Source organism: Acomys russatus, chromosome 10 (assembly GCF_903995435.1).
Source record: "Acomys russatus chromosome 10, mAcoRus1.1, whole genome shotgun sequence".
NCBI lineage: Eukaryota > Metazoa > Chordata > Mammalia > Rodentia > Muridae > Acomys > Acomys russatus.
In genome coordinates, this window is record NC_067146.1 from 58,370,637 (window position 1) to 58,385,239 (window position 14,603).

Consider the following 14,603-nt stretch of genomic DNA (forward strand, 5'->3'; position numbering starts at 1 on the left):
TTAATTGCCTGGGGCAGATCTCTGAACAATTTTCTGACTCTTTTGTTATTTATCCTCTTCTGTTCATCTTCAAAGGAAAAAGAAAAAAGAAAAAGAAAAAGACCCCAGCCCCCCCCCCCAAATGTACATTACATGAAATGACCTGCTCTGACCTCTAGACCCTGCATATGTGGTTCTGATGGGCCATTCTGGCTCCATCTGTAGATCAGAAGCCATTTGCTTACAGGGTTACGTTTCTGTTTACTGTAATATGTTCCTTAGGTGCCTGGTCTTCCTTCTTACATGCAAATCCTCCACCTATGGTTTTGTCCTGTAAAACAGGGCTTGAGAAGTTGGCTCTCAGCTAATTTCCTGAACCCCACCTTTGGGAACAACAGCCGAGGAGGACTGGCTCTCCTGTACACAAATAAAGCCTTCTTTTATTTGGCCATAATTTGGGTTGGTGGTCTTTTCTTTCAGGTCTGTGGGATTAACAGTACCATTATAGATGACATACCACATTGCTCGGGGGAAATAGCCCATTGTCTTTGGGTCCTACCTATTTTCTGCTATATGAGCCCTTCTTTGTTTTCTTGGTATCTTTTCTGATAGTTTCCTTGTTATTTATTCCTTCTAAACAGTATGCACGGTCTTGTTCCTTTTTTTTTCTTAATCCATTTTTTTAAATGTTTTTCAGTTATTTAGTTTCTCATCCACTGTTGCTATGCAATTAATTCCAGAAATGGTTATTCTCAAGCCATGTTTAGTTGAGCTATTTATTTTCTGTCTTTACTGGTTGTCAGGTTTACAAAGCAAAACCAAGGTGTCATTTGATGCCTGTTCCAATACTTGCTTGGAAGCATCAAGTGGGTGGCCTGTAGCAAATCCATAGATCTATGCTGTAGACCTCAGGTGTCTACCTGATAATGTTAGCTTTTGCATTTGAGAGACCAGGAGTTAGACATTTCCTGATAGGTAGACAAACAGGGGGAGGAGCCATGGCTACGTAATAAACGTGGTGAATTTCCAAGATGGCCAGCTTCTTACTCAGTGGACCAAAGCCTGCAACGCTTTCCTCCCATCAGTAGGCTCCTGCTGACAGACTGGCTCAGGAAGTGTAAGGGTGGATCAGGACATATCACACAACAGTTGGGACCAGTCAACCATCCTGTCTTCACACTGGCGAACCCTAAGGTAGGGAGGAAGACATTTTAGAGACTTAAAAGCCCCAGGCCTTGCGAAGAGAGAAGATTTCCTGTTTCCCACGTCTATCCTCCCTGTCCTTGGCAGAGGGTCTTTCTCCATGGTTCTGGTACAAGCCTGGCATTCCCTCACCTCCAATAAACAGCTTTATTCAGCTATTGATTCCGTCTGTCATGTGTGAGATTTTCCTGCTGCTACTTTTTGTGCTTTTGGATTTTTTTCCTGCTTTTTAATTCTTTAACTAACAGGGAAAATGAACCTGATCCAGACTCCTAGACTGCTTAATTTCAAAATGATGAGCATCAATGTAGCTGCAACTGATTTCCTGTGTTGGTTTTACACTACGTCCACCAACTATCTGAAACTCAGGGATGCCTGGCGGCACTCAGAGGAAGGATAGCAAGTTACCAAGAAGAGACTCGATATTCTAAGAGCATATATGGGGGGGGGGAGGTCTCCCTCAATCACAGACATAGGGGAGGGGACAAGGGGGGAAGTGGGAGGGAGAGAAGAATGGGAGGAAACAGGGGAAGGGCTAACAATCGAGATGTAATATGAATAAAATAATAAAATGAAGAAAAAAAACCTCTTGCGACTGCAGAGGTAATGTCTCTGGGTGCTGAGCTGAAGAATCTTTTCCTAGAATATGGCAGAAATGGGCACGTGAGGCTCAGAGGCTAGGTTATAAGAGCCTTGCCCCTTCTGCTTTGCTTTCTCTTAGGCCTTCATTCTGGAAGAAATGGGCTGCCCGACTGAAAGGCAGTCTCAATTAGTCTGTGATGGTGGGATGAGAGAAAAGCAGAGCCTAACACATAGTGGTCAAGTCTGGAAGGACACACATCTGCCAATACGGCTGCCAGCTATGTCATTGTTCTCAGTCACCTTAGCCTGAGCACCAGTTTTTAAGCTGTTCAGTTTTTCAGCAAACTTAAGACTCAATTTAGTCTTCAGTAGGAGCTGCTGATGGCAGCTTTATTGCTTTATCTCTATGTCATCTTTCAAATGTATCTTTCTTTTCTATCTACCATCAGCCTATTCCTCATTTTGTTGTCTTCATTTTCCCTAAAGGCCAACTTTCTGTTTCTGCTGATGTTACATTTCTACATATCTACATAATAGAACTTTGTGGTTCTATTAATAACTGTGGTCTTGGATGCACAAGCCTGTCCAGTGTGAGTCAGTCTCCTGCTGCTGTTTGTGGGTCAGGTAAAGATATAGAACTGTCAGCTACCTCTCCAGCACCATGTCTGTCTGTGTACTGCTATGCTTCCAGCCCTGAAGACAATGGACTCAACCTTTGAAGCTGTAAGCTAGCCCAAATTAAATGTTTTTCTTTATAAGAGTTGGCATGGTCATGGTGTCTCTTCACAGCAATGAAACCCTAAATAAGACAATAACTGATGTTTATTAAGTTCTTAATTGCCTCTTTAGAACTAAGTCTTTGAGGAAAATGACTATATGACACCTCATTTGTATGGTATGTCTTCTAATATCTCATTGGTTCACAGGTTTAAGTGAAAGGTAAACTTATCTTACCATTTGAACTCAGATCCAAAGAGGTCCAAAGATTTGGCTAGAATAGAAGGGCAGATGTGGATTTCAAAGCTGAACTCTAGGCATAGGGGTCCAGTGTTTCCATACTTTACCAGGGAATGTGGGAACTGAATGATTCTCCATTCTTGCTGTTAATTACCATTTTTTCATAACATTGCATGGTAGAACATTAGCTATGGAAACTGAATAATTAAAACTATATTCCTAATAGAGTAGGAAAAATAATACAACATAATATACAAATGATACAGAAATCCAAGCTTCTCAGGAAATGTGACAGTGCATACACATCTAGCAAATACTATTTTTAAACTTCCTATATGAAAAAATTATATTTTTCCATGGGTAAAAGGAAAACATGTAAATATATCTGTGTAGCATGAGCTCTTTTTGTTTTTGATTTTGAAAGGGAAACCTACTTCAGGTGGCCTAAGGACATGGCTGTGTTCCTCCGTCTATCAAATCAGACTGTGCAAGCGATTCACTGCTCTGTGGTAGGGATACAATGTGCAAATGACTGGAGCTGGAACCATCAATAAGCTTGTCCCTGTGAAAATGATGACAGAATCTCTTGCTATTATCAAGAGCTATTTTAAGTGCTAACTTGAAAGGATGCCAACTGGTGACCTTGTTGCTAGTTTCAGTAGAGAAGAAAATAATTAAATTAACACGACTCTTCAAATTCATTCTCACTTGCTAGAGGTCTGGAATTGATTGCCATGGCAGCATGTGAAAACTTGCATGGTGGTGCTTGGCGGCAGTACCATTTAATAGATGAACAGCATGCAAAGGTTGATAATGTCGATGGTCGTTTCTATTAAGTTTACTCAGTTAGGATTTAGACCTAGATGTTTGATCACAATGTCTCAGAATCCTTCTATTTGAAAGGTGAAGGATGATAAACTCCACCAAAATTTCCACTGAAGAGAAGCATATTGGTGCAATAAGGCACACGCCCATCCTCACTGCATTGCTTGATTCGGGCTTGGCCATAACATGACCTTAACCTCATTCCAGTTGTTTTTTTCACCTGTACAATGCTTACAAGCAGAATGTGACTTGCTATAGAATGGAGTACTAGAAACCAAGCATTAGAATCCTATGATTATCTGATCTTCTTCTATAGTCTATTAAATCCTTCCTGTCCATTTTTCCTTGTTTAAAAAAAAAGTCAATAAATGAAGAAAGGCAGTGACTTATTCTTATTGCAGAGAGTGATGCTCAGAACTTTGAAATGTTCAAGATAAGGCCCTGAAGACAGCCACTTTGTCCCAGCCTCTCCATAATGCCCTTTAGTTGTGAGTACTGCGGGTGACATATATGTGAAAAGAGAAGTATTAGGCCATGACAACTACTTTTAGACCATTATTTTTTAACAACTTGAAGAATATGCTTATGCTTATGAGTATCTGCCTACCCTACCTTTGCTTAGCTTGATGCTATGAAATGAAAAAGAGAGCCATTCTAAATATGTAAAGATAGAAAAAATGCAGTGCATAAAGTTGGTTGCTTTGGTTAAAAAACATGTATTTGCTTGGGTGAGTTGGAAGACTCTCAGGCCACATAATGGATCAGGTACCTGTGAAATACTTTTTTAGTAATTCAGATTATCCAGTAAAGAGCAGGGAACTAAGGATGACTCTGAGTAGGTAGTCAGTGAATCTATCACTGGAAAAGTTTCAAAAATATTCTTGAACATGTGATGTACACATTTCTCTCTTTTCTTTCCTTGCCACCCTCTCTTCTCTCTTTCTTTTCTTCCTTTCTTTGTCATGATTAGAATTGAGTTCAGGGCCCATATTAAACATTCACTATTGAACTGTATCTCTACCCCTCACAAGTGAATCTATTAGAAAATACACTCATCCTGCATTGGTAGCTGATCCATACGGATACATTGTTACCATCTGACTTTTGTACCAGCTAAAGCGTAAGCTCAAGGATAGACACATCTTTAGGGTAAAAATGTCTCAGCATAATCGGTTGTTAATGGGTTGGAAGCAGACAATGCATAAGGCATGTCCAGAGCTGTGTAACAGGAAGGCTTAGCCAGAAGCTGTAGGCCTCATCCACTGAAGGAGAGGCTTCTGAGACATACAAATACACAGCTCATTTGTGGACAGTTGTGGCTCTCACCTTCTTAATCACTTTAGGTATACCATGTTCTGTGAAGTTTGTGGAATAGACAATCTTTGAGGGGAGGTTTCCTGTGCAGGCAACGGCAAGGCTTGTTTGTATTAGCTCTTACTGAAGAAGCAATAACCTTTGGGGCAATTTAAAATGCAATGTGTTCATTCAGGTCAGAAGTACAATTCAGATCGCATTCTTTTGACCAAACAAATAAATAAATAAGTAAATAAATAAATAAGGAACAGATTTTAAAGGCAAACCCGACAAAGTTATACTTTTGGGAAGCCAAGTTAACTTCAGGTGTAGGCAAAGCTTGATGTTGTAACAAATGTCCAGCAGATCTCAGCAGGCAAGTATTTCATACAAAAGTAGAACTTAGCAGATAGCTTGTTAACCATATGACCCATCATCTGGTAAGACTAGCTGAGGCACTGAAAGACTTTCCAACAATCAGCAGTTTCTCTTTCTCTCTCTCTCTCTCTCTCTCGATTTATTTATTTATCATATATACACAGTATTTTGCCTGCATGTACACCAGAAGAGGGCACCAGATCTCATTATAGATGGTTGTGAGCCATCATGTGATTGCTGGGAATTCAACTCAGGACCTTTGGAAGAGCAGGCTGTGCTCTTAGTCTCTGAGCCATCTCTCCAGCCCACAATCAGCAGTTTTTAAGAGTAGCCCAGCTATACTTGGCAGTTGTCGCCCTGGGCAAGTTAGCTGACAGGGTACATTCAGGATAGAGCAAACTTCCTCAGGGCTTACAAGCTAAAAGCAATTTTGTTTTTACAAGTCATTTCAACACAGCAAATTGTCTTCTGAGCATAACATTCACCACCACATAAAAGGCGCTGGGACTGGAGTTAACACAGTTGTGGGCTGGAATGTGGGTGCTGGGTACCAAACCCAGGTCCTCTGTAAGAAGATCTTGTGATCTCAACCATGGAGTCATCTTCCTAACCCCCAGAGTGGCAGATTTGCTGAGAGTTTACCTTGAGCTCCCAGGTGCGTATGCTTTGTCTTCAGCATACCTTTCCTTGCCTGTCATTAAAAACATCTTCAGGGACACTGTTTCAGAGAACAGACATACTATGATAGTTTAGACCTGAGTGAACATTGAGAAAACACCCAAACTGTAGTATGAATTTTATGTTTCTAACAGTTTGCCTCATGGCAGAAGATTGTTAAATAGCATATGTATTTCCATTCTGATTTTAAAATTATTCCATTCTTATAAAATTGACATTAACAAATTCATTTATTTTAGTATATGACCTGAACATTACTTAATTATTTGAAGATTTCTTTATTTCATTTTGTTTGACTTTTAAGGCAAGGTTTTTTTTATTTAGCTTAGCTTGTTCTAATAGTCAGTGAGCTTGTTGTGTAATGCTCGGCTGTAAACCCAGGGTTTTGTGCTTTCTAGATAAATCCTCTACCACTGAGCTAAACCTCCATCTTCCAAATTCACTGTATAATCCAGGCGTGGCTCCCGAGTGTAGGCACTACAAGCACATGCCATCATGCCTGGCAGGTTCTCCTTATTTTGGCCATATCATCAAGAGTCTGTACAAGGTTGTCCTATAAAACTTACCACTTCACTCTGAAAAAAAAAAAAAAAAAGAAGATATTGATTCCTTTGTATGATGAACGAAATAATGATTTGAGTTGCAGGTAATTTTAACTAAAGCTATGGATATATAAAGAAATAAATATTGGAGGATCTACTTAAGAAAAGAGAGACTACCCTTATGGGATACCATCCAATAAGAGACAAGAGGAGAGGAAGGGAAGGGAAGAGAGCAAGGGAGGGATGTGGGAGGAGGGAGGAGGCCATTTAAATAGGCACAGAGGTCAGCCATATGAGGGACAGGGAGCTGTAGCAAAGCCTGTAGCAGCAGCTTCAGAGAAAAGGCAAGGAAGACCAGAGAACCAGGGAAAGTACACTTGGGGTCCTGGCAGCTCCATAAAGTATGGGGCAGAGAGAACAGGGGAAAATGACGAATTTCTGAGTCAGCACTGGGAAAGGTGGGCAGACCTGACAGGGCCTCTGGCAGTTGGTAGGCATTGCACTTCAGGGAGAAAACCCTGGGAATCCTGGGAAGGAAAGTATCTGTTTCATTAAAGGGATAGACAATCATTCTGCTTTACTAGCGTGGCTTAAGTTGGGTCTTCCCAGCTAGGGGTGATCCTGTCTTCCTGAAGTGGGGTCTCTTAGCCAGGTGGTTGATCTGCCTCATCACATTAACGCATGTTTTGGGTGGCTTGGGATCCTAGGTTTTCACTCAGGTCAGAGGAATCGCTGTCTTTCATGAGCTTCTACAACAGCGGTTTTCAACCTGTGGGTCACATCCCCTTTTGGGTTGACTGCGCTTTTCACAGTGGTCACATACCAGATATCCCGCATATCAGATACTTACATTACAATTCATAACAGTAGCAAAATTATAGTTATGAAGTAGCAATAAAAATAGTTTTATTGCTTGGAGGTCACCACAACATGAAGAACTACAGAAAGGGTTGCGGCATTAGGAAGGTTGAGAACCACTGTTCATAGAGCCCTGATCAAAGGATACTACATTAATACTATAATTTTTGATGTGTCTCAAATTTTCAGGCATTCATAACGGACAATAAAATTCAATACAATTTAAAAACAAATGTATTGTTTTTAACGAAATTATTTTTCATCTTATTAGTGTGTATGACAAAATAGAAATTTAATATTCTGCAACTTAAATGCATCATGTTTGACATATTCCATGACAAAAATAACCATATATTGTTTATCTGTATTGAACATTTCTTCATACACACACACACACACACACACACACACGCACACACACACACACACACACACACACACACACACACACACACACACACACATATTATACAAAGTCTTTAAACTTAGAACTAGTACCCAACAACTTAGAGGTAATTTACCTGCTAAGAAACAAAAGCAAATGAAATAATAGCTGCAACAAAAGCTTTCATCCTTGGATATATTGATTTTTTTTGTTGTTGTTGTTTGTTTTTTTGAGACAGGGTTTCTCTGTGTAGCCTTGGCTGTCCTGGATTCACTTTGTAGACCAGGCTGGCCTTGAACTCACAGTGATCCACCTTCCTCTGCCTCTCAAGTACTGGGATTAAAGGCATGCACCACCACCTTCTGGTCCTCCGGTCTTTTAACCTGTATCCCAGAGTGCCAGGCTAAGGAAGACAAGCAATTCAGATGGAAGCAAGTGCCTTTGCTGCATTCTTACAAATCCACATCTCTGAAAATACTAATCACCTCGAAATACAGTATAGTACCTGTTTGTTTCATACTTATGCCTGCATTGGCCTCCTCCAACTAACGGTAACACTTTACCACTACTGGGAATTAACGTTCACAACAACAACAACAACAACAACAACAACAACAACAACAACAAAACATCAATGGCCAAATGTGAGTTTTGTAGACTATAACGTGTATTTAAAAGGATATAGAAAAGAAGAAAGAACAACACTGGCCTCTTCTTTTGAATTTCATTTTATACTACACATGCTGATATCAAGGAACAGAACTGTGTAAACAATTGTGGAGACTAATTAAATGCCTAGGATTATTTTCTATTAACTAATTAAAAATCTTCATTAATGTAAATGAAATTTATTTTAGCTTCAAAGATATAAAGCTATTGATTCTGTAGAGGATCTAAAAGAATAAAGAACAGATGATAAAAATGATAATACATTGTTAATCTGTCATAATTATACACTTACCTAACTGCATGTACAGGACAACGTGTAATCACCACTGAGAAGAGCAATTTAGAAATCATTAAGAATTTTTTTTAGGTAACTTCTTGACCCAATTTTGAAAAGCAAATGTGGTGCCCCTGTTAGCACTGTTAGGAGGCAGTCCTAAGATAGTTTAAGCACACCCTTACTGGATGCTACCATGTGCTTCAGTAAATTTAAAATATGACAATACTTTGATATTATATGACTTTTCATATACTTGTAACATGTTTGAGTCACATGCTTTACTTCCATGAATAGGAACTGACTAAAATCTAATACAGCTGATTTTTTTGTTCTTGTTGTTGAAATAGCCTAGATGTATGCTCGGATGAGTATGCAAGGATCATTCCTTTTTCCTTTCTTTCTCGTTCTTTCTTCCTTCCTTCTTATCTTTTTTTTTTTTTGAGTTGGTATTTCAATGCATTGACAAAGATGGCCTCAAACTCATTATTCTCATGCCGCCCGCAGCTTTCTCTGTGTTGGAATGACATACGTGGACTACTATAGCTAGTGAGACAAGAAGTGTCTTAGGTTTTCACTACTGTGGTAAGACACGATGACCAAAAGCAGTTTAGGGAAGAAAGGGTTTATTCCAGCTTAGCACCATCAGGTTTTAGTCCATCACTTAGGGAAGTCAGACAGGAACTCATGTCAGGAACCAGGAGGCAGGAACTGTCCATGAAGGAGTACTGTTCTGCTTCTCACAGCTTGCTCAGCCTGCTTTCTTTCTTTTTTTAAAAATTTGTTCAGATTACAACTCAATTGTTCTCCCTTCACTCATATCCTTCCGTTCTTCCTACCCTCCCACACCCACCCTATTACCCTCCCTTAGGTCCATGTCCGAGGGGGATCTCTTCCCCCACTTTATGGTCACAGGCTAACAAGTCTTTTATTTTTTTCTTATAGCTTCCCAGACCAGCAGTCCAAGGGCTACAGTGTCCTCAGTGAGGTGGGCCCTTCAACATCAACCATAAATAAAGAATGAGCCACAGGCTTGTTCACACTTTGGTGGTGTCATTTCCTCAACTGAGGTGCCTTTTTACCAGAGGACTCTGACTTGTGTCAATTTGACATAAAACCAGCCAGCACAGATATTAATCATCAAGTCACAGATTCCATAATAAGTAGGGCTGAAGAACCGCTCCTTAGCCTTATAAGCTAATACTAACAGATTTTAGACTATAAATGTTTTCTTCATTGGTAAAGTCAGTTTTATTTTTTTGGAAACCTATAAAATATCTATCTATCTATCTATCTATCTATCTATCTATCTATCTATCTATCTGTCTATCTATCTACCTATCATCTATCTAAATTTTTTTGGTACTCCAATAACATTGCTTGTGAACAATGGCACAGTAAGACTTCTTTTAAAAAATTATTATTATAATGTATTCATATTATATCTTGATTGTTAACCCCTCACTAGTATCTTCCTGCCCCCCCCCACCATCCTCTCTCCCTCTTTTGCCCTATTCCCCTCCCATAGACCTCTGACAGAGGGGATCTCCTCCCCCCACCATATGACCACAGCCTATCAACGTAGCCTGTTGTCTGTGTGCTGGCTGGGCCTCCCCACCAAGGGGAAGTGAGCAAATTGGGTGGGTACCAGAGTTCATCTTGGATGAAGTCCCCACTCTCTTCACAACATGTAGAATGAACTGTCCATTGGCTAGATCTGAACAGGGGATCTAGGTTTACTGCATGCATTGGCATTGGTTGGTGCAACAGTTTATGCAGGGCCCCCATGGGTCCAGATGTGCCAGCCTTGATGGTCTTCTTGTGGGGCTCCTGGACCCTCTGGGTCCTCCTATCCCCTTATTCTTCCATACCATGCTCACCTGGAGTCCAGCAGGGATTCTCAGCATCTGTTCCGATCCCCCACTGAGAGGAGACTCTCATAGGACATCAATGTTGAGCTAATATTCATTTATAAGTTAGTATATACCATGTGTGTCTTTCTGGGTCTGGATTATATTTCTCAGGATGTTCATTTCTAGATCCATTTGCCTGCAAATTTCAAGGTATCCTTGTTTTTAATAACTGCCTAGTATTCCATTGTGTAAATGCAACACAGTTTCTTTATGCATTTTTCTGTTGAGGGACACCTATTTTGTTTCCAGATGGCTGTTATGAATAAGGCTGCTATGAACATAATTGAACAAATGTCCTTGTTGTGTGGTGGAGCATCTTTCTGGTATATGTCCAGGACTGGTATGGCTGAGAATTGAGGTAGAACTATTCCCATATTTCTGAGATTGGTACTGGCATATAAGTAGGCTGGTTGATCAATGGAATTGAATTGAAGACACATAAATATATCCACACACCCATGGACACCTGATTTTTGACAAAGAAGCCAAATCCAAACAATGGAAAAAAGATAGCATCTTCAACAAATGGTGCTGGTCTAACTGGATGTTAAATGTAGAAAACATGTTGAAAAGTGCAAATAGATCACCATGATGAGTTGAATACCACCCCAGTCTGATAGCTGTGAAGAAAGGTATTTACTGAGTTGTAAAAAAAAGTAAAAAAAAAAAAAAGAAAAAAGGTAAAAAAAAAAAAAAAAAAAAGAAAAGAAAAGAAAAGAAAAATGCAAATAGATCCAACAGAACTCAAGTCCAACTGCATTAAAGACCTCCAGATAAAACAAGACACACTAAATCTGTTAGAAGAAAAAGCGGGGAACATGCTTGAACAACTTCCTGAACAGAACACTGACAACTCAGGCTCTAAGATCAACAATTAATAAATGGGACCTCATGAAACTGAAAAGCTTCTGTAAGGCAAAGAACACTGTCAACAGAACAAAATGACAGCCTACAGACTGAGAGAAGATCTTCACCAACCCTACATCTGACAAAGGGCTAATATCCAAAATATATAAAGAACTCAAGAAACTAAACACAACAAAATCAAATAAACCAACTAAGAAATGGGGATCAGAGCTAAACATAGAATTATCAGCAGAGGAATATTGAACGGCTGAGAAACACTTAAAGAAATGTTCAACGTCCCTAGTCATCAGGGAAATGCAAATCAAAAGGACTCTGCGATTCCATCTTTCACCCATCAAAATGGCTAAGATCAGAAACTCAAGTGACAACACATGCTGGTGAGGATGTGGAGAAAGAGGAACACACCTCCATTGCTTGTGGGATTGCAAACTTGTACAACCGATAAGATGTCTAATGGTAGTTTTCTGAGCCAGCTTCATTTATGGGAATCCTTGTCTTAATTCTTAAATGCACCTTCACCGTCTTAGTCATTATTGACTATCTGGTAGGTCTGCAGTGGAGGAAATTATTCTTTCTTCTGCTGCTTTGGGAAATCAAATGTATATATGAATTATCCAGTGGTCTGGCTATACTGCAGTCTCCACTTTGCTGATCAACCTCAGTGGAAGCAAGCACTCTTTGAGCCCAGAACAAGTTTTACAGACAGTCTTTATAGACAGTCTCTTGATTTAAATGGAAGTTTTTGAGGAAAGAGACCCATTGCATCTTAATTTTCCCTCAGCAGTGCCAAGTATAGCTCTAGGTGCCAACACATGCTCAGTAAACACATGTTGTTTCTTTAGAAGCATATACTGAGAATAGAGGATCTCCTCTTTCCTGACATAATTTGGCTTCCTTTTAGAATGCAGGAATAATTAATAGCATTGATTTCCATTTGCAGAGGGCAGAAGAGCATTTTTATATTCTAAGGATTTTATCTCTTGCCTTTGTTTTTTGTTGTTGCTCACCACATTCAGGAAACCATAATAACTAATTTATAATGGCTCATTTTTCTTCCTCTTTGTCTTCTCAGTCTTTAGCATGTTCTAGCATGGTGTCCTCTTCAACCCATGGAAAAGCACCGAATAACTCAAAAGTCAGTCATGTGATTCTTTAAGAGAAGGTGTGTGGGGTGACAGGGCAGAGGGACTGAATAGATGGCTCAGTGGTTACGATCACATGCCACACTTGCAGAGGCCCTAAGTTGGGCTCCCAGCATCCACAAGAAGCAGCTCAGAAGTGCCTATGACTCTAATACTGATAAGATACCGTTGGCCTTTGAAGACACCTGCACTCAGGAGCATATTTCCCCATATCTGAACAATTAAAAATAAAAATAAGTCAAGGGTTGAGATGGGAGCAAGAAGAGTAAATGGGCGAGACTCAGGGGAAAGGGAGACATAACATAAGTCCATTGCTCTTCATTATCAAAGCATACGTAGGCATCCTGCAGGATTTCCTATAATTATCTTTTCTATTTTCTGATGTTAAATTGTTTGTCCTGAAGCAATTTACTCCTTACTTATCATTTAAAGTTGCTTCTGAGCATTTCTGAATGCTGAATAACATAAAGATATCCACTATTTACCTTTCTTCCTGGGTCATGAAGGCACCGTGTGCCATTCGAACAGCCTTTTGTGATGGGAAGATGACTTTGCTTTATGTGGAGACAGTTCTTTTCACTCTTTGCTTAGGAGTGTTCCCTCTGCTTTGATTTGTTTCTAGTTTTCTGTGTGAGTAATGGTTTGGCTAAATAAGAAGGAAACTTGAAAGCATAGACAGATGATATGACCTTCCCAAGATCAACACACTGGTTGTTGACAAATGTGCTTTCAATCTCATTTCCAACATGCCAGGTTCTTTTCACCCCACACAGCTGACTTCCCAGAGAGAAGTAAAGGTATATATAACTTTTCAAAATAAGTATTACATTTATTGTCAGAAGCAAGACTAGAAAAGCAAGGCTATGCTATTGTACTTTAAAATCATGACAGATCCTGACAGCTTAAATTTTACGTCTTGCAGTATTTCTAATCCTATGGAGATAATGGCGAGTCATCCTTTCCTCTCTAGAAATACATCACCATTTATAGACAGAAAATAGTTTTCTGCTGTAAAGAAAGGTTTACCATAGAACCTGCTATTTTCCAAGACTAGAGTTATTAAAGAAAATAAATGAAATCTCAGAGAATTTCTTTTGAATTTGGTTTCAAATAATGTATTTTGTTACATTTCCTCAATTCCTGGCCACTCTAAAAGCTAGGGAAGAAAAAACCCTATTCGAAAATTGCAAGAACAAATACTGTGTCAGTCTTGAGTCAATGTGAAGTTAGAAGGCAAGAAAACTTCCTCAGCTTTCGAAAGGGTTGGGAGTTTCATTGTAGTGGACTATGTAGTGAGACCTGTTCAAAAGAAAACAAGCGAACACACTAAAGACAGTACATTCAATGAGAGAATGCTTGCTAGGTATATTTTTATGGGATACTGATTATTTTTCATCTTATATTCCTTTTTGCCTTGCATTGAGCTCATGATCTTTCTGTCTCCATCTGCTAAGCATTTGATTTTAAGCACATGTCCCCTAATCCAGGTACCATCTATTCCTTGTAAGCACTTGTTACTTTTGTTACATAAACCAATACAAATTCTAACACTACTGTTATAACAGTATTAACAAGACTGTTAAGGTTAACATAAAAATATTACTATCATGTTAAATTAAATATTTAATGTTTTATAAGCATATTAGCAAATGGTGATCCAGTCATTTGAGGTGCATGGAGATGTTCTGAGAGGCTAAGCTAAGGTAGTTTGATATGAATCATGGCTGATTGCATACCCCCATGGTGTGGAGCAGGCTCTTGTGCCTTCTCTGGTCTCCTGTATTAGCTCCTCACTATCTATGTGTGAGGTAGTGCTGCTTCTCAGTAGCCTGGACCACAGGCCTGGTGGCTCTTCAGTTTAATTGTTGATTCCTACCACTTGCCTCCCTTACAATGCCATCAGAACAGTACATGTCTTCAACACTTCATCAAAATTATTGCCATAATATGTACACTGATATATTTGCCTTCAGAATTTTGATTGTGCCAATTTTCTCCCCATGCATATTGTCATATATATATATATTTAATATATACTAATTTTATATCATTATAAAT

General features: G+C 39.3%; 1 non-coding gene across 1 annotated transcript; it reads left to right on the forward strand.

Moving 5' to 3' along the window:
- Positions 1-11,118: 11,118 nt before the first annotated feature.
- LOC127194979 (small nucleolar RNA SNORD31) lies at positions 11,119-11,185 on the forward strand. The gene has a single exon (XR_007831349.1). It is a non-coding gene; the product is annotated as a small nucleolar RNA SNORD31 (small nucleolar RNA).
- Positions 11,186-14,603: the final 3,418 nt, after the last annotated feature.